This window comes from Fundulus heteroclitus, chromosome 12 (assembly GCF_011125445.2).
Source record: "Fundulus heteroclitus isolate FHET01 chromosome 12, MU-UCD_Fhet_4.1, whole genome shotgun sequence".
Lineage (NCBI taxonomy): Eukaryota > Metazoa > Chordata > Actinopteri > Cyprinodontiformes > Fundulidae > Fundulus > Fundulus heteroclitus.
In genome coordinates, this window is record NC_046372.1 from 5212874 (window position 1) to 5236531 (window position 23658).

The following is a 23658-nucleotide window of genomic DNA, read 5'->3' on the forward strand; positions in this document are numbered from 1 at the left end:
TTAACGACAAAGAAAACGACATCGGTAATTGCTGTGGGTCAAAACGTCCAGAATAATGATTCCTTTAGCTCACATAGTTGCAATGAAATCTGATCCTGGCAGTCAAAAACACGCCATGCCTTAATAATCACCACATAACACAAGAGCCTTGTGCAGATTAAAAAAAAAACAAAAAACGTTTTCCTTTTCAAAAATTTCACACATATTAAAATAAATTAAACATTGGTTTGATGGCAGTCTTAGAAAAGATAACAACTGACAATAATTAGACTTGTCTATGAGAAGAAAGGGAGATATATGGAACAGGATTAATTACTCAGAGTCATCTTGGCAACAGCTCTCATCCAAGGACAGAGAACATTTGTTTAAAAGAGGGAGAGGGTGAACCCTGACTGTGTATCAGCTTAGACTAATCTAAAACTCAGCTTGAAGATATCAGTATCAAGGAAAATGTTTGCATAGGTTACACTGAGTACATCTACCAGGTCCTGTATGACAGTGAAGTGAACAAGTCAATCTTTGTTTATACTAGCAAGTCTTAACAAAGTAATTCTATCTCTTTCTGCTTGACATGACCTGACCAGCAGAGAAAAAAATAACACATACCATAAACACAGAACATCTCTACCTCCTTACAAACAGCGACAGTGAAAGATGACAGAAACGCGAGTGAGATCCCGGCACAATATTTGTACTTTACTCATAAAGAGCTTTTTGGGAACTAGTTATGCTACCAAACGTGTTGGATTGCTTCGTCTGATCTGACGACAGACAATGCTACTGTGGGTGTCAGTTTACAGTCCGGCCTTCAGGTATCAGGAGCAGGCGGGTCATGGATGTATGCCAAACAGTTGGCTCTTTCAGAAAGGATCAGTGAGACAGATTACTAGGCAAATCCCTTCTTTCACTTAGTTACTACAAACTGTCAACTCGCTTTCAGCCTTACAATAGGCAACAAAAACACACACGGACTGGATGACAGAAGAAATCCGACAGCTTGCAAGAAAAATTCAAGATTCAAGGCGTGCTTATTTGTCTCCCTTGGGAGAAATTCTTTCCCTACAGGAGAAAGCTGCAACAACAACTATTTATTATTTATTCATGTGTGTATTTAGTTTTTCTTCTCAGCTGAACTAATTCAGCCTTTTAATGTTGCATCCTGGACCTGCTTTAACATTGTTTTCATAGTGACAGGACAAATTACTACAAAAGTTTGTTTTCTCTATAGTTTTGAAGAAATCAACATTATGCCTTTTAAAAATAGCACATTTCTATTGTAATGTTTGGATACATATAAGCTAAAGAGGCATTCAACTTTTTTATTCTGTAAAGTGCAGTTCTTACCTATCTGCTTCTTTATTTTAGAAGAAAAACTAACAAGGGAAATATATATATATATATATATATATATATATATATGGGGGGGGGGGGGTAGAAGGGCCACTGACTGTCATGGGCCCAAAAAAGAAAATTTACATATATAAATGTGAGCTTTTTGGATGACTTAGATTTTTTTTTGTCATCATGCCAATGACCCTCGGCGGCACCCCTGCTTACATATAGCGTGGCTCTTGTCCAAATAATTTTCTGCTTGGTGCAGAGGATGCTTGGTGCACCATAAACCGTCCAGGAGCCACAGTTACGAGTTTCCTTCTGCCTTCCTCAAACTTGGTCACAAATTCACATCAGGATTATTGTAGTTTGTTAATAATCAGAATCATCCAGGATCTCACGTTAAAGCAGCAAAAAAAAACAAAAAACAAAAAACAAAAAAACAAAAAAAACGTTTTCAATACCCCATGGACAGTATGGACCTAAAATGTTATCACAATATTTTGTGTGATATTTGTGATAAACGCCATGATTAAAATAACAACAAAAAGGTATTGTAAACTTCTCTGCCATGTGGCTTTGACTGCAATGACACCCATACAAATATTATTGTAAGGAAAACATACAAACTGAATAGGCTTCTTAACAACACTGGTTACACAACTGCACATATCATAACATTTGCATTTCATAATAGTTTTTAATTGATTGGTCTTTATTGATGCTTTTATTGAACAACAGTGGAGAAAATAACAATACAAACGATCCTGACAAGTGTCAATTTTGGCATTATTTCAGATATTCTTTTTCGTTTAAAATTCTGATCATGATACGAAATGTTCACGATAACAATAAGTGTCCATCCCTAATTCCAACGCTTACTTGAACATAGGGTAGTTTTGTATTTTTCTTAATTGCCGGTATACTAAAACCTAATAACAGAGTAACTTTGTGGAGTGGTTGAGAGGCCCACACAGTGGCTCCATGGTGGTTTGTTGTAATTAATAATAGTGATAAGTAATAATGTTGTAATTAATAATAATAATACAATTTTTCATGATGCATGTTTGACTCCAGCAAGCATGACCAGCATGTTTGGGAGATGTAGACACACGTTTTGCGCACAGCACTCTATATTGAGCCCACCATGTTCCACGCCTCCTGTGATTCTGCCATGGCAACATCATTAACGACAACTGCAATTTATGTATGGCTAGAGGCAGTTTAAGTAGGGGCTTGTTTTTAAGGTCATTTACTGGAACATTTTTGTGAAAGAGGCTAATGCCTGTTGCTTGAAACAGCAATACTGATTTCAGTATTTTCTTCTATCTATTTATCTATTTATCTCTGTCTGTCTGTATTATTTTTTTTCTTATAACTATATTCTTACAGACGTCATTAAACTGCTCATTTTGGTTCACTTTCCAAAAGGAAAATTACATTTTGTTGGGGGTCTTCATATTTACAACTGGATTCTTTTATTTACAGTTCATCTATACACAATTTATATGACTTGTACTTATTGAAAATAGTTGCATATCTCATGCATTCCCACATTAGTACATTTCTTATTTTGTTGATTTCGGAGAGATCACTGGTCTTCCGTTCTTATATTTCTTTTCAGTTTTCTGTTGCTCTCAGGTGCAGACACCAACCAATCCTCCAACTCCTAAAGTTCTTTCCAGTGAAACAGTGCTGCCTTACAAGCTTTAGGACATTCTAGAAAACCATTACAAGAAAACACATGATCAAATTCATGTGAGCCTGTAAATAGCTAAATGTCTGAACAGAAGATTGATTCATGCGTATGGGTAATGTGGCAGTCAGTCAGCATACCTGGCCTTTTACCCTCCACTCACACATAACATCACTGAGGAACTCTTGCTCTACCACACACACAAACACACACACACACACACACACACACACACACACACACACACACACACACACACACACACACACACACTTGTTTGAAATACGTACTGAGGCCCTGACTTCCATTCATTTTAAACCCTTTCCATTGCCTAACCCTGACCCTAAAACTTTGGCGGTATATACCTAAACGCACCCTAAACCTAATGAACGCCTTAGTCCTAAACCTAACACCGAGCCCAAAAAAAAGTGCACTTTACTAATAAAATGTGTAAATGCGTACAAGGACACACATACATCCTTCTTTAATGTACATAGTGAGGACTGTGCTTTGACTTCCATAGACTTCAATTCATCTTCAAGCCTTTCTATGGCCGAACCCTCACCCTAGCCCTAATCCTAATCTTTACTGGTTTATACCTAAACCCACCCTAAACCTAATTGACACCTTAGTCCTCAACCTAGACTGACTAACTAGACTGACTCTCGCCAGATGGGTGTAGTTCTGCCGAGCTCCACACATCTCCACACATCCATCATTGGGAGGGATTTCAATACCCCATAAAATGGACGGGCCAATTAGGACAGTCGGGTGGGAATTTTGCAGATGTGACGCATCAGAGAAGCGACTGCTTGGATTCAAACAACAATGGTGGCTCACAACGAAGAAGCAAGTGGCAACAATTGCCCCTTTTCCTGGGGCTTTGCAAATCACGGGTAGTATTTCCATACACATTTAACTGACTAATTTCATTTAGTCTCATTTACTTTCCTGGGCTTTGGTCCCCCAACTGACCCAGTACTTCTCTGCTTTCTCGAGGCTTGTTGAGGGGGCGGGGTTACGATAAACTGTCCACCTCATGAGGTGGACTCAGGAGATGAGGAGTTTACAAACCTATCAATTGTATAACCTTAATCTATCACAAAAAGTTGTTTTAAGATGATTTTAGGTGAGAAAGTACACCTCCAAACTTCATCTGTGCAGTCAGTTAATCAGGATTATGAGCCAATTTTATTCCTGCTCGGACTTGTCAGGATTGGCAGAGACCCGCTGGCAGGCGAGTCTGGCCGGGAAGACTGCAGTGTTACGGCCACCGCTGCTGTGGCATTATTACTCGGCCAGACAGTCGGTTATTTGCTGCTGACTGGATTATGATCGTCGCAGCTGAAAAGTCACCCTAAAGGGTTTACTAAGTTAGTGGGGGATATTTGCGCACGCATAAGATCTCTCTCTCTCTCTGTCTCTCTCTCGCTCTCTCTCTGACTAAAAACCGCCCTCCTGACAGAGACGGACAGCTCTCCCGCTCAGGTAGTATGTGTGTCCACGGAGAGGCAGAGTGATATGGGAAGAATATTCAATGCGCCTTATAACCCGGTGTGCCTTGTGGTCCGAAAAATATGAGTAATTCCTTAAAATAACACGGACATCAGTCATTTACCGATATCGCGCTATATCCACTATGGCAGCTGCTCTGTTTTGGCTTTCCCTGCTTCGCTCTCGTCAGCGTAACGGGTTGGTTTTGAAGTGAGTGGACGTAGTAGCACGTCAGTAAAGATGACGGACAAGTGGTTTATCCAATCATATGGAAGCATCTTTGATAAGGCCCCTCCTTTTGAAATACATTTCCAATGAAGCAATTCCAGATGGATGTGTGGAGACATGTGGAGCTCGGCAGAACTACATCCATCTGGCGAGACTCACCCCTGGCCCAGAAAAAAAGCGAGGACCTTTGTCCTCACTTTACATCAAAGTCCTCACTAGTAAAATGAGCAAAAATTTTCTCGTTCAGCTGCAAATACAAGAACACACACACAAATAAACTGTCTGGAACACACACACAAACTCCAACCCCATTGTAAAAAAAACGCACAGAAGCAATTATAGGAGGGGAATTTATATAGTATGGCACCTGGCAGTGCAACCAGTGCAAAATGTCCAAACTGTGAAATCTCTACACACATGCAGTTTTCACAAATCTAAATCAACATTGCACCGAAGAAATTCCAGTTTAGAGCGATATGAAGGAGTAGCATACGGATACGAACAGATTAGAGTCACACACAATATTTAAAGCAGTTTATTAATTTCATCAGTATTAGGTTTTGTATCAAATAATGGGAATTATACTGGGTGAGATTCTGTATATATTAACATTATACATCTTGTCTAGTTCTGAAATACTATGTTTGTCTTTAAACCAGACAATGCTGCATTGGCCTACTCTCACATTCTCATTACTCTGTGATAGCAAAGCTCGCTCTTTCAAACTTTTTACCCACAACTTAAAATGCACAAAAGAGAACAAAAAAGCTTGTAAAAAGTGGAGAATAAATTGTATACATATGGATTTGGTCATTCCTTGTTCACATTTAAGTATAATAAGATTTAGGGGTCATGGCTGATAATATCCATCCATTCATCTATTTTCTGAGTCACTCATCCCACATGGAGTCGTGAGGGGGGCTGGTGTCTATCTCCAGCTGCCAATGGGCGAGAGACGGGGTACACCCTGGGCAGGTTGCCAGTCTGTCGCAGAGCAACACAGAGACAGACAGGACAAACAACCATTCACACACACACTCACACCTCAGGACAATTTTAGAGAGACCAATTAACCTGACAGTCATGTTTTTGGACTGTGGGAGTAAGCCGGAGTACCCGGAGAGAACCCACGCATGCACAGGGAGAACATGCAAACTCCATGCAGAAAGACCAAGGGTCAGACTCAAACCCAGAAACGTCTTGCTGCAAGGCACCAGCGCTACCCACTGCCCACTGTGCAGCCCTGGCTGATAATATCTATCAGAAATAGAACATACTGTGCCCTCCACATTCACCAGCACCCCTGTTAAGATTGTGCAAAGAAGTCTTTTGTTGTAGTAGAATAAGCTCGTGCTGTAAACTAAAAAAAAAACAAAAAAAAAAAAACAATCCATACTTTTAATTTAAGTATTTTTAGTAGTTTAATTGTATTAGCATGGACAAACCCCTTGTTAAAAGGAATTGCTTGAACAAAATTTTAATTACTGGAATGGTTAGCAATCATATAAAAATAAATACAACTGAAGTATTTCTTGTTATTTTAAACTTTGCTTTTTGAGTTAATAAGAGTGTCTAAAAACACTCAATTCGTAATCCATCAATGCTTGTTTTGCTGTGGTATAAGTACAACATAACACACGGGCCAACAACTCTGAGTTACACTTCAAAATGGGAAAGACAAGAGAACAGGCTATTCAAGTAAGAGCAGTGCATTGCTCTTCATAAGCTAGGAGATGACTGGATGGCCACTGATCTAGACTTGCTAATAACTACATAAAACTAAAACGTTTGAAGCACAAATAAAAGGTTAAAGCATCTGGAACAGTGACAAAGGTGGCCACACAAAGTCTCATGTTCATCTTACCACCACACACAGGGAGGAAGACGATGAAAGAGGGGCTCTCTAAAAGTCACTGTGAGACCTGGATATTGATGTCTATATAATAACTGTCCAAGCTATGTTTGGTTCTGAGTTTAGTTCCTGGCATATATCTAAAAAATAAGTTTGTCTGTATATCATTGCCTAATATTTCTACTTCATTTCAACCCTTTTCCCCCATCAGTCATTGTCAAAGCATCTGCAGACCACCCCTGCTGGCTAAACATAACGGTTGACTGTTTTTGACTAAATTTGTCTGACATGCACTTGTCATACACTGATGTGATTTGTTTGACCAGCCAACACACCCTGAGGTGTAAAAGTGCAGTATGGCGTCATGAAGCAGAGAGACCTGTGCGTCTCTAAATGCGTGTATGTATGATGATCACTGCAGAGCGAATTTTAGGAGGTGTCATGAAAACACAAGTCTGAAGGATCTGACTCATTTCTGCTTCTATAGACCCTTCAAGATGGTGCTCACTATTGGCCATGAAACTTAAGCAAAGAAATACATTTATATACCAGTTATTTTAACAAATATTACCCCCTTGTTTGCTCTGCAGCTTTTTTTGCACCTCAGTATGACATGTAATGTCCTAAGTGCAAAAATTTAACTTTTTGTTATTTAGTGTTATGAACTAAATAAATTTAGTTACTTTTAATTAAATAAAAATAAATATTTTTTTTACCTTTTTTTTTACAGGCATACAATGTATCTTTTTTATCACTGTTGTACTAATCAAGATGAGCATCTATTTATCTATTTAAAATATGTCCATTTTTGTTGTTACCACTCTTAAGAAGACATCACTTCAGTGGTCCGTTTTCAGACTGGGCTTTTTTTCCATTTAAAAATATCTTCCCCACAACCAAACAGTAGCATCTGAAAGTGGTATTGTTTCTATATTTTAGTTTTATTCATCTATGCAGTACCGTAATAAAGGCTTTTGATCACTCAGGAAATAAAAAAAACACATCCACAAAAAAAAAAAAAAAAACTTTCAGCATAACAAAGGATGAGTTCTCACTGTCTGTATGTGGCAAACTTCTAATTTATCAAATTTGGGACAAACCAGATGATACTTTTTTTTCTTTTGATCTTTTCTTGATCTAAATTGTCTGCATTGTCTCACTGTGATGCAGCAGGACCTCACAATATTAAAATGGCATTAAAGTTCTCATCAAACTCTGGTATTTTTTTTGGGAAGCCCTATCTAGCGCTATCAGGTACGCTCAGACTGAACGCAAACAAGGCGAATGGAGTCGGTGATTTACATATACATGAGTGGTCCGCGATGTGAACGACGTGTTTCAAGCGATACGAACGGCACATATTGGGTGGATAGAGTGAAGTGAAACAGTATAGATTTATTTACAGTTAACAGTATGCAACAGTATGCAACATTACCCTACTGTTTTCTGATTGAAGAAGAAACAAATAGATACACTTCATAAATAAGGGACACATTTCAGGAGTCTTAAAATGTTCCATACATATTTAAATGTTTCACAGAAGTGGTTCATAAAATCTAAATCATGAACCATTTTCAGTGATACCAGCAAAACTTATAAGTTTCTAAATGTTTTTGTTGAGAGGCTAAATCATCTCCATTTTAGTACCTTTTTATTCTCACTGATTTGATGCTATTTAGTTTGTTCAACAGCGAATAAACATTCAGACAGTTCAATTCCATCCATTTTGAAGATTAAAAATGAAAAACAGGTTTTGATTTCACAGAAAAACTGTAGTTTTATGGGCCTTTCATTGTGTAGTTTTTGATGTCTTCTACCAGATGAATGTTCTGCTCAATGAATTGTGATGTGGGAGGGTCACTATTTGCAAAGCTACAGGGTGATTGATGGAGTTGGATGTCTCAAAGATCAAAACAACATCAGTTCATGAAACTTGAGCCACTTTGTTATAAGATACTTTTCTTTCTTCCTTCTTTTGTTCTTTCTTTTGTAATGGCTCAAAAACAACAAGAACACAGACACATAGTACCACATCAAAGCATACCAAGTGCGACATCACATGCTCCTCCTTTAGGAATTACGGTTATCCCCCCCAGTTACAATTTATATCTATTGTTTAAAATTACCTACAATGAACATTTTCACACAATATGCCAAGCCGACTCTATTTATAAACCCTATTTATGTTTTTGTAATCCCAGTTCTGAAACAGGACATTTGATTTAAGGTTGATTTATGTGGTAAATGATGAGTAAATATCTTTACAACTGGTTCAAAACAATACTCATGTTGAACACATGCCACATAACAATGTACTGACTTTTTCCAAAAGCAGTGGAGTTATTGATTCTCAGATTCTCCAGCATCCTTTTAGAGGAAAAAATATATACATTTACAAAGCTGAAATTGTGGTCTCAAATATATAGATATAAGTAAACTAGAAAGACAGAGAGAAAAGAAGGGCACTGCAAACATGCCGAACTAATTCATGTGGGATCAAAACCAATCTTGAAGCAGAGTCACTTTACCTTGGAAATGCCTTTAGCCACAAAAACTGTTCACAGTCCTCCAGGTTAGCCTTAATTTCCTGCAGCACAGGGCATGCTTATAGAGTAGCTACAGCAAGGTCTTGTTGCTTAATTACATGGACTTGGACAGGAAATCATTTTGTTTTTGGTTTTCTCTAAAAGCTTCACAATATACTCTAAAAAGCAATCCTAAATTATGTGTAGATTATTAGAGCATTGGGATGTTCTAAGAACATAAACCCAGCAATAAGATAAATAAACTAATAATATGAATATTTTACATAGACAATTTTGGCCTTACTTATAAAAACATTTCTAATTTCCCAGCTGCTTGTCAAGTTTTTTTTGGGTTTTTTTATATAATTCAGACATCCTTTGCCTATATCTGTTCAATTTAGCCACAGGCCTCAGAGGTCTGTGCCAGTCTGACTTTGCTAATCCTTCTAACATAACATTCAGTTTGGTCAGACATTACTTTACTATTGAAAGCAACTTTTTAAACAGATTTTATCAGGATTTCTGACGTCACTCGCAGCAGAGTTAAGTTTGTGGAGTCAAAATGTTGAGATATTTAAACCGGTAACATCAATGACATACTCTTATATAAGCCAAGTATAAAGAGGAGTTACTTGTCTTTACGGCAATCAAATGAGTTAACAATGAAAACCTTATTTTACACCATAGGTGCTTCTGTTCATTATTTTCTAATTCACATAACACACAATCACTGCTTTTATGGCTGTCTTCCTATCACATCTGTTTTGTCAGATTCCAGGGATTTCTTTGAAAGAAGAACAGCAAGAAGTGCCCTGACTAGCTTACCATGTGGTTTCGCATGATGCTTGCTGCTTACGTTTTAATTTGATACTTTGATTGGCTAAAACCAACCTTGGGTAGGCGGGCACTATGTGTAACTTACGTATTTGGTAGTAGCAGTCCCAGGTTGATAATGTGCAGAACAATAGTGCTGCACATTATCAATCAGCAGGCCAGGTTACAATTCACCAACACTGCTTCCAAAACCCACATCTAAGTAAAACCTTAAAGAGGAAACAGACATTTAGAAATAATACACAGTGCTATGTTAGTGTCTTAAGAGCACATAAGCAGAAACAAAGGAATACCAGCAGTCAAAGACGGGATAAAGAGATGAACTTTTGATATTATTTGCAGCCATAGGAGCGAAGCACCTTCCAGTTTTTTTATCGACCATGAACTTGTGAGTATAGCAAAGTATTAAATCAAAGTTGAGGCCATGACTGAGACATTCACACAGACAAATGATCCCAAGCATAACAGAAAATCTATGACAGAATGACTGACTGAATATAAATGCATATACTCCAGTAACCCAGTCAAAGGTAAAGGCTCTGCTCGTTTAAAACGCTAAGGCAGACTTTAAGAGAGCTGTGCATAAACTCATGTCCTCAAGCAACAATTATATGAGGCGGCGCTGTGAAAACAGGTTCAAATTCTTCTTCAAAGATCGTAGAGCATAAAAAGGTCATTGCCTTAAGCTACTGCTACTCAAGGTAGTTCTCCAGCCTACTGGATTATGGAGTGCACCAATTATTTAAACTCTCCGCTTCTGGATTTTCTTTAAGTTTTTGTTAACTAAATATCGATATATGGCAATGTTGTACAGAGTTTGGATTTATCACGTTTTAAATATAACCCACCCAATTTCCTCTTTAAGTTCTCTTTATACTTACAAATTTGACCACCCCCCCCCCACACACACACACACACACACACCAAAACCGAAATAGCTTGCTGTTATTTTTTTTAAACTACTGAAATGTTAAGTAAATATATATATATATATATATATATATTTACTGTTTTCATGAGGTAACTGGGTCTGAGTGTTAGTTTTACAAATTATATAGGATGAACTTTGATGAGGTATGAAGATATAACCAGCGTGGGCAACTTCACTGATCTGTGTGTATGGAGCTTACATGTGCTGTGTTTTATGACACCTTTCCCTTGGTATCAACTGTTTTAGTAATTTTCACCACAGTAGCTTGTCTGATGGATTGGAGCACACTGACCAGCCTTCGCTCTCCACATGTATTAGTAAACCACCCATGAATCTCTTGCAGGTTCTCCACTTTTCCTTCCTTGGGCCTCTGCAGACTGTGAGCACCTCAGAGGAGCTGCAGCTATAGGGAATGCTCTGATCAACTTGCCTAGCCATCAAAATTTGGCCCTCATCAAACTTTCTCCAATCCTTGCGCATTTTTCCTGCTTCAAACGGATCAGACGACAAAACGTTCACTTCCTGCCTAATATACCTTGCCCACCAACAGGTGCTATGATTAGGACAGAGTCAGTGTTCGTTTGTTGCTGCTGAGCAAAAATTATTCTACAATACAGTAGAAAGTAAAAGAGAAAACATTAACATACAACTCATGCAAGTTTGCCCCTTGATACTTTCTAAAAGCCACAAAATCACTGTTGTAGTGATAGTTAGACCCATAGCTTTAGGCTTTACTCTCAGTGTATTCCTGTGTTGTTGTTTGATAGCATCTGATGTTTAAAATTTATTTTGGAAATGACAATGCAGACATCTTACATATTAGGAGATGGGCATTAACACAAAATAATTCCTCATATTAGAATCAATTAATAGTCTAGCAACTCGTGTTACTTCCAATTTACACATTTTCAGACAACAAAGGACAGCCTCTTTGGGTGGATTTTGCCCACCTCCCAGCCTTTCCCCTTCCAGGTGGCTCCGGGCCTTGTAAATAGCTCCAGACATGAGGACTCTGCCCACCATCTGACAGTAATTAAAACGTACTCTTGCTTAATGGAAGTAGAGGCCGAGCACTCAATTGCTGGAACACACCTTGATATGCCGCAGAAACTAAACATACCACCCACAGGTTTCTAGATTGAGGTCAACGTTGCTAATGAACAGTGAGCACTAAGTTACATCTTCATGTAGGAAATAGGAAAAGGAAACAGGAAGCAGGAAAGGAGTTATGGATTAAAGAATTCAGAAATATAACCAATGAAGGAGAAGTAGACACATGAATTAAGCCTCTTTGTTCAGATACAAGATTTCCAAATCCTAAATATATAAGCAAATATGGAACATTTATTAGCAGACACTACATGAACATCCTTTGACAGCAATATCAGTATTCTTTGTCCATGCGCTTCTCCGCCTTTGTCTTGTCATTTGCACACACACCACTCCTTTCTCTCCCAGTTTCCCTCCTTCTCTACTCTGACATCTGATAGTGATTATAACATAGCCTCAAAAAAAAAAAAAAAAAAAAAAAACACAACTCACTTAACTCTGCTTTATTAAGTGACTCTGTACTGCTGGCAAAAATTTGTCTTTGTCTACATGTGCAATAAAATGAAATACTCTTTGGCCCCTGGAGGGTTTCTCCAGGCAAAAATAAGACAGAAGCACATGCCAGAGACACATGTACTTTCTACCTCCTTCCACCCCTATGTGGCCATTTTAAGTCGGACCCTCATCCTGTCTACCCCCTCCCTGACTCCATCTCCAGTCCCCTGGAACAGAACAGTCACGGCTGTGTGCACTGCTGATTAGCTAGAACCTGAACCGAGGGGAAACACTAGAAAGCCCTGGTGTTCTTTATTGTGTTTCCCCTTTGGACAAAGGGAGTCTCTGACAACTTGGCTTTCGCCATCCTATTACCTTATCTTTTACTAATGTAACCCCAACATTAGGGCAGCTTTTGTTGCTACAAAGATACCTCTTTCTTGAACCCTACTGTCACCAAGATTCAATAGAGAAAAGTAGATTTGAACAGAATTATAGAAAGAAGAGGAATTCAGATGAAGTTTGCAAGAATCAAGCACCAGTGGAACATGTGAGGTTGTGTACAGTCTGGAATTGCAATTTAGAAGCTTAATGTGGTAACAGGAGGGAATGCAGTCAAGGGTGTGTGTCTGGCCTTTCTGCTTTGTCCGGTTCCTTAACGCTAGAATATGTGATTAAAAACTTTAACAGATGCCTTTACAGAGAACTTTTAACCACATGCGAAGACACAAGAAAACATGTTGCATTGAAATTAGTAGGACTGAGCTTTCACACCTGCCCAAATTAACCAGACAATGTGAGGAAACAAACTATGGTTTGCTTGAACCAAACCAAAGCAATCTGGCGACTTAATTTTTGTTTTTGTTTTTACAGTTGGCTGTAAATAAAGGCTGCTACAACAGGGAGCGAGACGTCGGCAGGTGCTCCATCATTTTGTATGCTTTACCTGTGAGTGAGCTGTCTGTCCCAGCAAGTTCATTTATACCTGCCTGGGGGACGTTTTGTTTAATTTAGCAAAGGGTCAAATCGACCCAGAGCCAACGACTGAAATCTTGCCCTGTTTTGTCCTTTTGAGAGATCAACCTCAGAACTTTATAGAACCTGCTGAATTTGAAATGTTTAACTTTTTTGGAAATCTGTTTTTTTCTCCTTCTCTCTTTTGTTTTTTTATTACAAAATATTCAGAAAAACATTATGTTTCTATTCTCATACAGAAAAAATAAATTTATAAGAAGAGTATTTTGTTTAGGGTTAAAGGTCCACACTTCCTAAGCAACAAATAGTGAGCTTGTGTATAGTTAGTAATGCATCCATTTTCTAATTGTACTGGTGATCAAAATTATGCTAAAATGGGTGTACTCTTAAATAAATTCTTCTTTCTTTTAAAACAGTAAAACCCTCTTTATAGCAGCTGCTCCCTCACATAAAACATAACCTTTCTTATAGACAACTGTTAGGCTGGAATACTGTTATTAAATCCGTATTGGCTGGTCAGAGCGTTACTCAGGAGATCTGGAATTACCCATGCGACTTTCATCTGTGTATCTCAACCCAAAACACTAATTTCAGCAAGATGGGATCACAGATCCCCCCCCCCCCCCCCGCCCATACACACACACACACACGTGCACACAGGAAGCCGAGACGACATGGTTCAAAGGGGCTTAGCTTGTAAAAGCACTGCTCCACCTATATAACTTTGACAATAAAACTGGTGAACATTGGACGGAGGTGACGCCTACATATTAGGATAAATTTTTAAATCAACATTTTTCTAAACACGTAAAACCAACTGAGAAAGGGCATGATCTGTTTTAGGCAAAGGAAATCATGAGCTGAAATTCAGGAGATTATGGTGATTTGCCATAATTGTCTGTGAGACCTAATACGTAGTTATCTGCTTGATGGCTTTTGGGCCTGGAACCTATAGGGGTCTGTTAGGGACATCTGGCCTGTCTTGGACGCTCCACCTCTAATTTTGGCCATTTGGATCATGCTTTTCCCCAGAAATGACGAAGCTGATTGGGTGCTGGCCATCTGTTTAGTACAGTTTTTTATAGATCACCCTATTAAATCCATAAAATTTAAGCCCTTTGTCTACAGCATGTAGACTATCAAAGTCTATACCTTGGACCTATTCGTTAAATTGAGCTTGATCTACCTCAAGTTGCAGGTTTCTGTATCGGTAATCCCTGTTTGACAGAAAAAATGCAGTAAAATGAAATCATAAATACTTAGGTGCCATCTCGCCAGCAGATGTTCATCAACAGCACACTCTCCTGTGGCTGACATAATCAATAAAATAATACCGTAATGTACACTGTGACACAAGACACAATTTAAAGACTCCCAGAGGCCTGCTTCACATTGTAATTGCCTTTTAAGATGGATATGTAGAAATCCACAGGACACATAAGTGAAGAAACAGGCCTGCTCGAGATTGGATTTCATATGCATCAGATTCGATATCTTAGAGGGTAAATTCAATTTGGTATCAATCAGATTTAATTTATATGGAATTACGTCATCAGAAAACATATTGATGGGCCCATCATGAATTTTTCGTCTCATGGGAAGGTGGTGTCTGCTTGAGCAGCGTGGATGCAATTTCACCCAGGAGGGTATTTATGATGTGATACAAAACAGTACATCTGCAGCAGCACATTAGCTGCTTATCTGTCCAGAAGCCAGTCCAGGGAGGAAAAGGTGGAAAAGAGACCCGCGAGAGAATAATTTTGACCGCTGTCGTCTGAGTATTGTTAAATATAAATATATTTGATATATATATCTGGCTCTGGATCAAGTCACCCCTTTTTCATTCTGTACCCCAATTTTTGTATCCACAAATTTCCGTTTTATCCCTGTTAGCATTCGTCAATTAATTAAAATAATCGTTCAAGTTAGATTTTTGCTCCAAACAGTTGGAAAATCAACATTATTATTATTATTATTATTATTATTATAAAAAAATAAAACAATAGGTTTACCATAACGTTTTATTTAACAATCACCCTCATGTCCTTTTGGAGGCTAAACCCAAGGGGTTGTGCTTTGAAGAGTCAATGCAAGCTGGACTCAGTTTGAAAGCAGGGCGACAACAGCAGCATCCTTGCAAATATAAACCGACTCATAAAACATCCTGTGGTACACTGTCCCATTAATTACCTGAAATACCTTAGGCAAGAAACAACCAAAAACTGCAAAGGTAAGACCTGGCAAAAGGGCAAAATTACTAGAAAATGCAATGAAACATTTGAATTAAATACTTTTTCCATTATTCTAAAGGAAGATTCAACAGGAACGTGTTAACACACACTCTAATCATGTTTTTACACATTGTCTTCCCCTCTGTCTCAATTATTTCTTCTAAGCACCTCACCAAAAATAAAACACACTCTAAGGATAACTCGACTTCAGAGCTTAGCTTAACCATTTATTCTAAATACAAGTTTCAGCACTGAGATGCTTACTACAAAACAACGCAGGCAACGTCCCGAAGAACAAGAGCCTCGTGTCAATATCCATTTTCTAAACTTAGACACAGTCCTAAAAGTAGGGTCCCTTCCCATGATATCTGAAGAAAGAATGTGTCGTCATGAAGACGTTATGTGTTTTATAGCATGTGAATCCTTGTCTGCGTCTTATGTTTCTAACTAAATGCATCCATCTAATCAACATAGTACAAATGTTTCAATCACCAAGCACACGTTATCAGTTGAACCAATTCTTACTTTTAACAGCCAAAATAATACAAGCATTTCACAGCAAACAGGCTTAAATCAGAGGCAACCAGACTTTTGCTCAGTTCCTTCTGGAAACATTTCGACACCTATCCTGGAGTCTTTGTCAATTCAACCTGCAGTTGGTGCACTGCTGTCTTCAAAGGACATGGAGGTCCATCCTCCTAGGCGCATTCTAAGTCAGATGCAAACTTCCAGCTCCTTAGTGTTTACAACTCGGTTTTAAATTAAAAATTATTATTGGATAATATACATAACAGCAAGTAAGATTTTTAAGTATCTTTAGTGATAAAATTAGATCATAGGTTTCATCAAATATTAAAACATTTGGACATGCCACACGTTACAAAAACGCAGGAAGCCAGGGTTTTCCATCACTCAGTTTGACCTTTAATCACTAAAACATTCTTGGAAAATTAATACTAGGCAACAGCTTGAAGTAATTTATATACATAGCAAAGAACCCAGGAAGCTGACACTTGATACCTCTGTCTATCAGGAATGACTGACTGTGGCTTATCCAGATGTTGTTTGTCTTTCAAAAACTCCCAAAAAACTAGAGGTCTAGTAGCCGCTCTTCATGAAAGTATTAGTTTTAATGAAGACTTTAGCAATCAAAGGATGTCTAGACCTCATACTGAAGGCACTTCCTGAAGCTCAGCAATGACACTTGCTCTTAGGCAAATGTTTCTGCCATCACCGGTGGAATGGCACCTTAAAGGAAGCACCATGGAAATTGGAGGTCTATGCTTTGGGGGGCATAAGGGATGAATTTGTCACAAAGTGAATCCAGATGGTTATCATTCCTTACTCAGACCTATTTTTTTCCTCTTAGTATCCCAGTCGTCACTCCATCATTGCTCTCCTTTTTTCCCTTCCCTTTGAGTGTACCAAAGGGCTTTCCCTTGTTAAAAATTCCACCAAACCAAAGACAAGAAAAAAAAAAAAAAACAGCAGAGGTCCAAAAATACAAAGAGCAGCCTCTAAGTTCAAAGGAAAACTTCATGAGCTTAAACATCCTTAGGGCTTGCCCGACTGGTGTCTGGAACCAGGGCTTTTTTTTTTTTTTTGCAAATAATACATCATTAAAATATCCATTATTGATATTTAAAGTAACCAAATTGTGGTGAGTGATTAAAAAGCTTGACAAAGCACAACGTTACAAGCATGACACTCTTAAAAAAATGTAAATACAAAGAAAGAGAGAAAAGGCTCTATGGCTGAGCACTGAGAACTGCTTGAATTTGAGAGCATTGAAAGAAAACAGCCAAATGATGAGATCAGAAGCTGGCTGGTAGTATGTTTTTACATCCACCCTGTGGGACACAGGCTTAAACTGATCATGTGGCCCATTAATCCACCTAATAAATCATCACTGAAACCTTCTTTACACCAAGTTACTCCCAATGTAGTACTGTGTTCTGGGAAGATTCACTGGCTATTATGATTATACACAACTGCACAGCTTTAAGTTTTCTAGTATTCCGTCTAAGTCAGCTCCTGGTCACATTTCTCAAAGGAAAGGAAAATGGAAAGCCCACCAGAGGGAGTGGCTGAACTGCTGAGCCATGTCTGATTTATAGAGAGCAGGGACAAAATAAGCGCATCAGGAAATCAGGGGAGGTTTATTTGTTTAAATGCCCAAATTTTTAAAGAAGAAAGGTCAAGGAGTTTAAGATTAAGACTGTGCAGCTGAATTATGAGTAATGCTGAATGAAGACTATAAACTCAGCCTGTAGCATGTGTGGTATGTGTAGGTGACTGTCTCATAAAAGCATCCTCTTCCGACTCAGTTTCTTCTATTAGGAAATAAGACACAAATTCAAGATGACAGATGTCCATACATTGTCACACCTAAATAATTTACCTGAATACGTTTTAATTCTCAGTTAACTAGGTAAAACATAAACATATATAGCTAGATGTTTCATCCTATCAGCTGAATTTATTTATTTTTTCACATTGCAATAAGGATTTTACGAGATACACCATCGCAAAGTAGAGCATGATTCTGAGAAAAAATAATATAACGTTTTTACAAATAAAAACCTGAAATATGTTGTGTGCTTATATCAAGCCCCTCCTGAATGAATATTTTCTAAATCCACCTTCCGCCGCAGTTACAGTAGAAAGTCCTTTGGGGGTATGTCTCTTAATCTGGCAAACCAGATTGACAATATGTAGCACTCTAGTTTAGCACATTATCAATCTCAGACTGCTCCATTTGAATCCGTTTGGTGAAAGGAGGGAATTTCGGTAGAACTCTCCAAGCTGATTGGGTGAAGTGACAGATAGTGCCCGCCTACCAAAGGTTGGTTTTATCTTATCAACGGTATCAAATGAAAATGTAAGCAGCAAGCTGTATACAAAAAAACACAAGAAGGTAAGCTAGTCAAGGCATTTCTTCTTGTTCTTCTTTCAAAGAAGAAACTGTGGATTCTTATCAAACAGATGTGATAGCAGCAGCTACGCGTGCGTCCTCCTGCTCTTCCATGTTTGTTTTGGTTCGGCTGTGGGCTCAACAGCTCTTGCTTTCATTGCACTGGTATGTCCCGCCTTAAGCCTCAATACTGCAACGTGATTGGCCCGAATCGTTTTTTGGTTCGAACACAAATGGTGTAAGCCGGAGATGTACAAGATGGATACTTTTGTTTGTGAACGCACAAATACTGCAGGAATTCATCATGCAGGCAAGGTTATTTTCTCTCCCAGTTTAGCACATCTATAGACTATTTTTTTTAATCTTATTCAAGATTACAGATTAGCATAAAATTAGGTCAGACTAAATAGATAACCTTTGTGCGCAGCAATCAACAATCTGTCACCTATTTTTTTTTTAATGTCTGGATTTGTACTGTGCCGTGTAACATAACAAAATGCTGTGATCCACTTTGGCTTTGGCTGATTGTTCAGGGTTTCTGTCCTTTGGGAAGTTAACCCTTCCAAAATAGTCTTTTGGGACCTCTAACAAGTTTGCAATATCCACCTTTCAATAAACCCAGAGCAGCTTTCCTGTCCCTGTTGAAGAAACTCATCTCCCCAGCATGATAGTTTCACCACCATGTTTGGGAATGTGTGTTCAGTTTCATATGTACTGTTGGTTTTCCACCACAGTCGCACACTGTAGCGGCAATGAATCGTCTTTTTGTGCATCAAAGGACAACCTTACCGACCAGCAAGCTTCTAGCAGTGTTATTACCAGCGACTGGTTGCTTGTTCATTTATACTGTTTACAAGGTAGAGGCAATAGAGCTGGTCGGTTGTTTCTGCCACAATAACAGAAAATACTGGAGTGGCTTCCCGACTCGCACGTAACATTTTTTTTCTAAATGCTGCAGTCTGGGCACAGAGGGAAAGTATATTCTTCTCATAAACTTTCCCTGCTTTATTTTCTTTTTTTTTCTTTTCTTTTTTTCGATCCACTGTATATATGTGGACCAACTGTATGTACCTTATGCACCTTTTCCTCCTTTTGGCAACTTCTTTTGATTATTGAGCCAATGTGACAAGTGAATTTCTCCACTGTAAGATCAATAAAGTCTATCTTATCTTATCCACTGCCGTGTAAAAGTTAAACTTTAAAAGTAATTTATTCTGGACTAAAACAGCTATGCCGTCAAACATGCAGCGCTGCACATGTTCATCATGTGTTGTGTATGTGCGTGCAGCACATTTTGTCTGAAGAGGTGTGACATAAACCGACAGCCGTTTGTTAGCGGTTAGCGTAAGTTTCCTCAAATGTCCTTATTTATCTGGGGTTTAACCGCTGCAAAGCTAATATTTTTGTGTGCAGATTATGAGTTTGCACAGCTAACCTTTTGGTTAGCTATGCTCACTACTGCTAATATATGATTCAAGAGTGATGAAGCAGAGATGCATCTAAAAGTTGCACTGGAGATTGAGACCACTGCTCAAAAGGCACAAGTGTCAAAATGTTTTAACCCCGCCCTGAGCATTAGATATAAAAAGTAACAACACCTTTTTCAAACATACACAGTTAATTAACTTATTGACTTTGCCATTTTTTTTAAAGTATGTGTTTGGTCAACTTTTGAAAACTGTCTATTTTAAAATAATGATTTACAGCAGAACTGCCCCTAAAAAAATTAATAATTTTTAACTATGCATGGCTTCCTTTCTAAACAAAGAAAATGTGGGTTATTTAGTTTACTGTTTACAGGGGGAAGTCTGCTCCTGGTCTGCTCTGTGTGCTGGTATAAACAGTCAGTCTAAATACTTAAGACCCTCTTCAAGCAATGGTATAATGAGTGTGTACACAATCTTCTACAAAAAAACATGTCCTGCAGAAGTGGAGTTGAGTGAAGTCAAGTGTCTTGTGTCACTTCTCAAAAACTAGAGAAAACAGCCCAAAACAATGGATTACAGCTGTCAGTTCATTAAGACTTCAGGGAAAAAGCATTATGGGACTGTATCCAAACAGAGCTGTATGGAGGTTTCTCTAAATATATCTATGAATATAGCCAGCAGCAGTCTTCTACGTAATGTGTAATTCTAGGTTTCAGCTGACAATTTAAACCTAAAATGTATAAAACTCATTTAATGAGCTGCTTGTGTCATTGAATTGGAATCCTTATCCCACCCTCTTTGAACCTCATTGCTTAATGACATTTAAAGCTTTTACATAAATCAAGATGTGGTGAAGTTTGCGTCAATTTGTTTTCCACCAGAGATTATCTTCATTCTCTGTAGGTGAGATGTTTGAAGCTCACTTATGCTGCTAAACAACAACAACTTTTTGGTGTCTGTTTTTTTCCATTTGGTTAGGAAGACAGAGCCTGGACCTTGCTGACAAAGGGGAGCTGCACCAACTACAGGTTATTTTTTGTGATTTACTATTTCAGAATATTACATTGTTTTTTTTTTGTGAAAGATTGATTTAGGAACTCAGATAAAGAAAAATCTTGGAATGTCTCAATAAATCACCCTGACACAGTAATTAAAAACGAGTAAGATCTTCAAGAGGACAGCCTCTGGCTGGAGGGCCTTATCTGGGTTTGTTTTTGATCCTTATCGCCTCCCATTCCAAATAGAGGAAATTGATCTAAGGAAGGCTTAGCACCAGCAAACTGTCCTCGACTTCACCTGAAGAGTATTCAAGCTCCTATTACCCTGCAGTCTCACTTAGTGTCTTATTTTGCCAGTTATTTTCCACCCATGAACATTTCCAAAAACTGTATGGCAAATAATTAGATTCAAAGGCTAAGTACTGAAATTTTACTAAACCCAGTTTTGAAATACAAGTGAAAGGATGAGCATAAAACAGCATAGATCTAACTTAACTCTGCTCATCCACTTTTCTATAGACTTGAAAATTAAAACAGCTGCATTTAGTATTAGTTTCCAGCAAACTTGACCATTCACATTAACATTGGGAGTCTTAACAAGCTGATATTAGCTAGTAAAATAGTCAGGCTATCTGCTCTGGTAGTGAGCCTGAAGTTGGCTGCTTCACAGACTTGCAGCTCGTAGCTTCTCAGCTGTAGTTTTAAAAAAAATGTTGCCTTTACCAGGAGCAATTTCTCACTCTTCTTTAGCTTCCACATCATAACTGCCCACATTTTATTTTTACCATAAATACTTTGAAAAAGCTCAATTTTCCCTTTTTGTAAACATGGTAAAAAAAATCATAAGAACCTTCTTTCAACAATCTGACGAGCAGTGCAGCAAAAGGTGGCAGAGGGGCAGTCCTGCATGACTTTATTTTCCATAAAGCGTGGAAAAAATCCAGTCACTTCTTCCTGCATTTCTTTAAAAAAAACTTTAAACCGTAGGAGCGACATGACGAAAGAGCTTTGTAGTTTTGAAATCACAGCTTTTTAAAACCTGGGTGTACCTTCATACCAGAAATGGTTTCCTACAGGGGCATGTTTTGCTCATTTTATTTAGAGACTGATCTCATACTGAATGACCTCACACAGATTTTTACTGAAAGGGCTGTGTGAATTTATTGAAAATTCCCCCGGCTAGCTTTTTCCCTTTGGTGTTTCGTTCAGCTTTCTCTCCAGAGAGTCACAAATGAAGTTTGTTTCTGACAGATTTGCTATTCTTAGTGAGTCGATTAAGGTCTAGCAATGTGATGTGAATTTCCAAGAGTCTGTGTCATTAATCGCTATTTTAGTTTATATATTTTATTTTGCACACAGATAAAAATTATTTTGTTCACAGCTGCTAAGACTCAGTTGAAGAACGGATTTTTTTTTCTCATCATTTGCATGATAAATTCCTAACCTAAAGCCCAACAACAGTATACACTTTCTAATGGACAGATGAGGAAAAACAAACATATCCCCCACCATACACACTCTCTTCTCTACACATGCATGCACGTCTGGAACTCGGCTTCTCTGTCTCATAATTGCTGAGTGTTTTCCTGCGGGGTCCCCTTGTCTTCTAACCCCTGCACCCCCACAGATGAGGTGTGGTAAGATCTGGAGGAGCCACAGTACTGTGCCATCTGGATAGACACTTTCACATCGAAGCTCACACACACACACACACACACACACACACACACACACACACACACACACACACATACAGATACAGATACACCTCTGCCACAACCCACACTGAGAAACACCTGGAACTGGTTACTGGACTCAGAGGGAGAGCTGAACACTGAGTGCATGCCTGTGAATATAAGTATGGTGCGTGGGGAATACTGGGCTGTGGATTGTTCATTGCTACAGGCTGTTGTTCAGTGTGTGTGTGTGTGTGTGTGTGTGTTTTCCTGCTCTGTGCTCTTGAAAAGGGGAACCCTCTCTACAAATCTAAGGCATACACAGATTTTGCATGCTGTTGTCTTTAAGGGAGAGAAAAGGAACTGATGCCCACATCTTCAGATAGGTGACGAGAATAATGAAATGATGAAAATTCAGGCCACAGAAAAACATGATGCGCATTCCAGTACACAACCAGAAGAGTAGTCTGCTGTTTGTTATGATAACAAGGGGTGGCATCAAACTGCAAACCAAGGTCTAGGTTATGGGCCTATATTTATTGATTTTCTTTTTTTCTTTTTTTTTTGGGGGGGGGGGGGGGGGGGGGGGGGGGGTAGACGTAGACATCAGTCACACAGCGGTGAGCGGAGAAACGTATCACCGCAGGCACAAACCTACAAGTAAACTTGCGCTTGGACTGATCTCTCGTCGTTGTAAAGAGTTGGAGCTCTAAAAGCAGAGAGGTGAATTCTCACAGTAAGTATCTAAATCCGCCTCACGCGTGGACTGTCAACACCCGCAGAGTCGAGCCTGTCAAACTTCAATCTCGGGTGAGATCGCGCAGGAAAAGCGAACCGACTTCACTATCTAAACCGACCCGGCTGTTTTATATCCCCCCGTAAATGTTCAATAATTTACTCACCTTTATATGATCATTGTTGCTGCTCGACTGGCGCTGATTCCAGATCGAAGTTGGAGCACTTTTCTCCGACTCAAGTCTCGCTCAGGACCAGGGGCAGA

At 38.7% G+C, this 23658-nt stretch overlaps 1 protein-coding gene across 1 annotated transcript in view; it reads right to left on the reverse strand.

The window, feature by feature from the left end:
- bmpr1ba (bone morphogenetic protein receptor, type IBa) overlaps positions 1 to 23658 on the reverse strand; it is an 87685-nt gene extending 64027 nt beyond the window's left edge. The window contains 1 exon segment of the mRNA XM_012882333.3: positions 23561 to 23658. The gene's annotated coding sequence lies outside the window, so the exon portion shown is untranslated.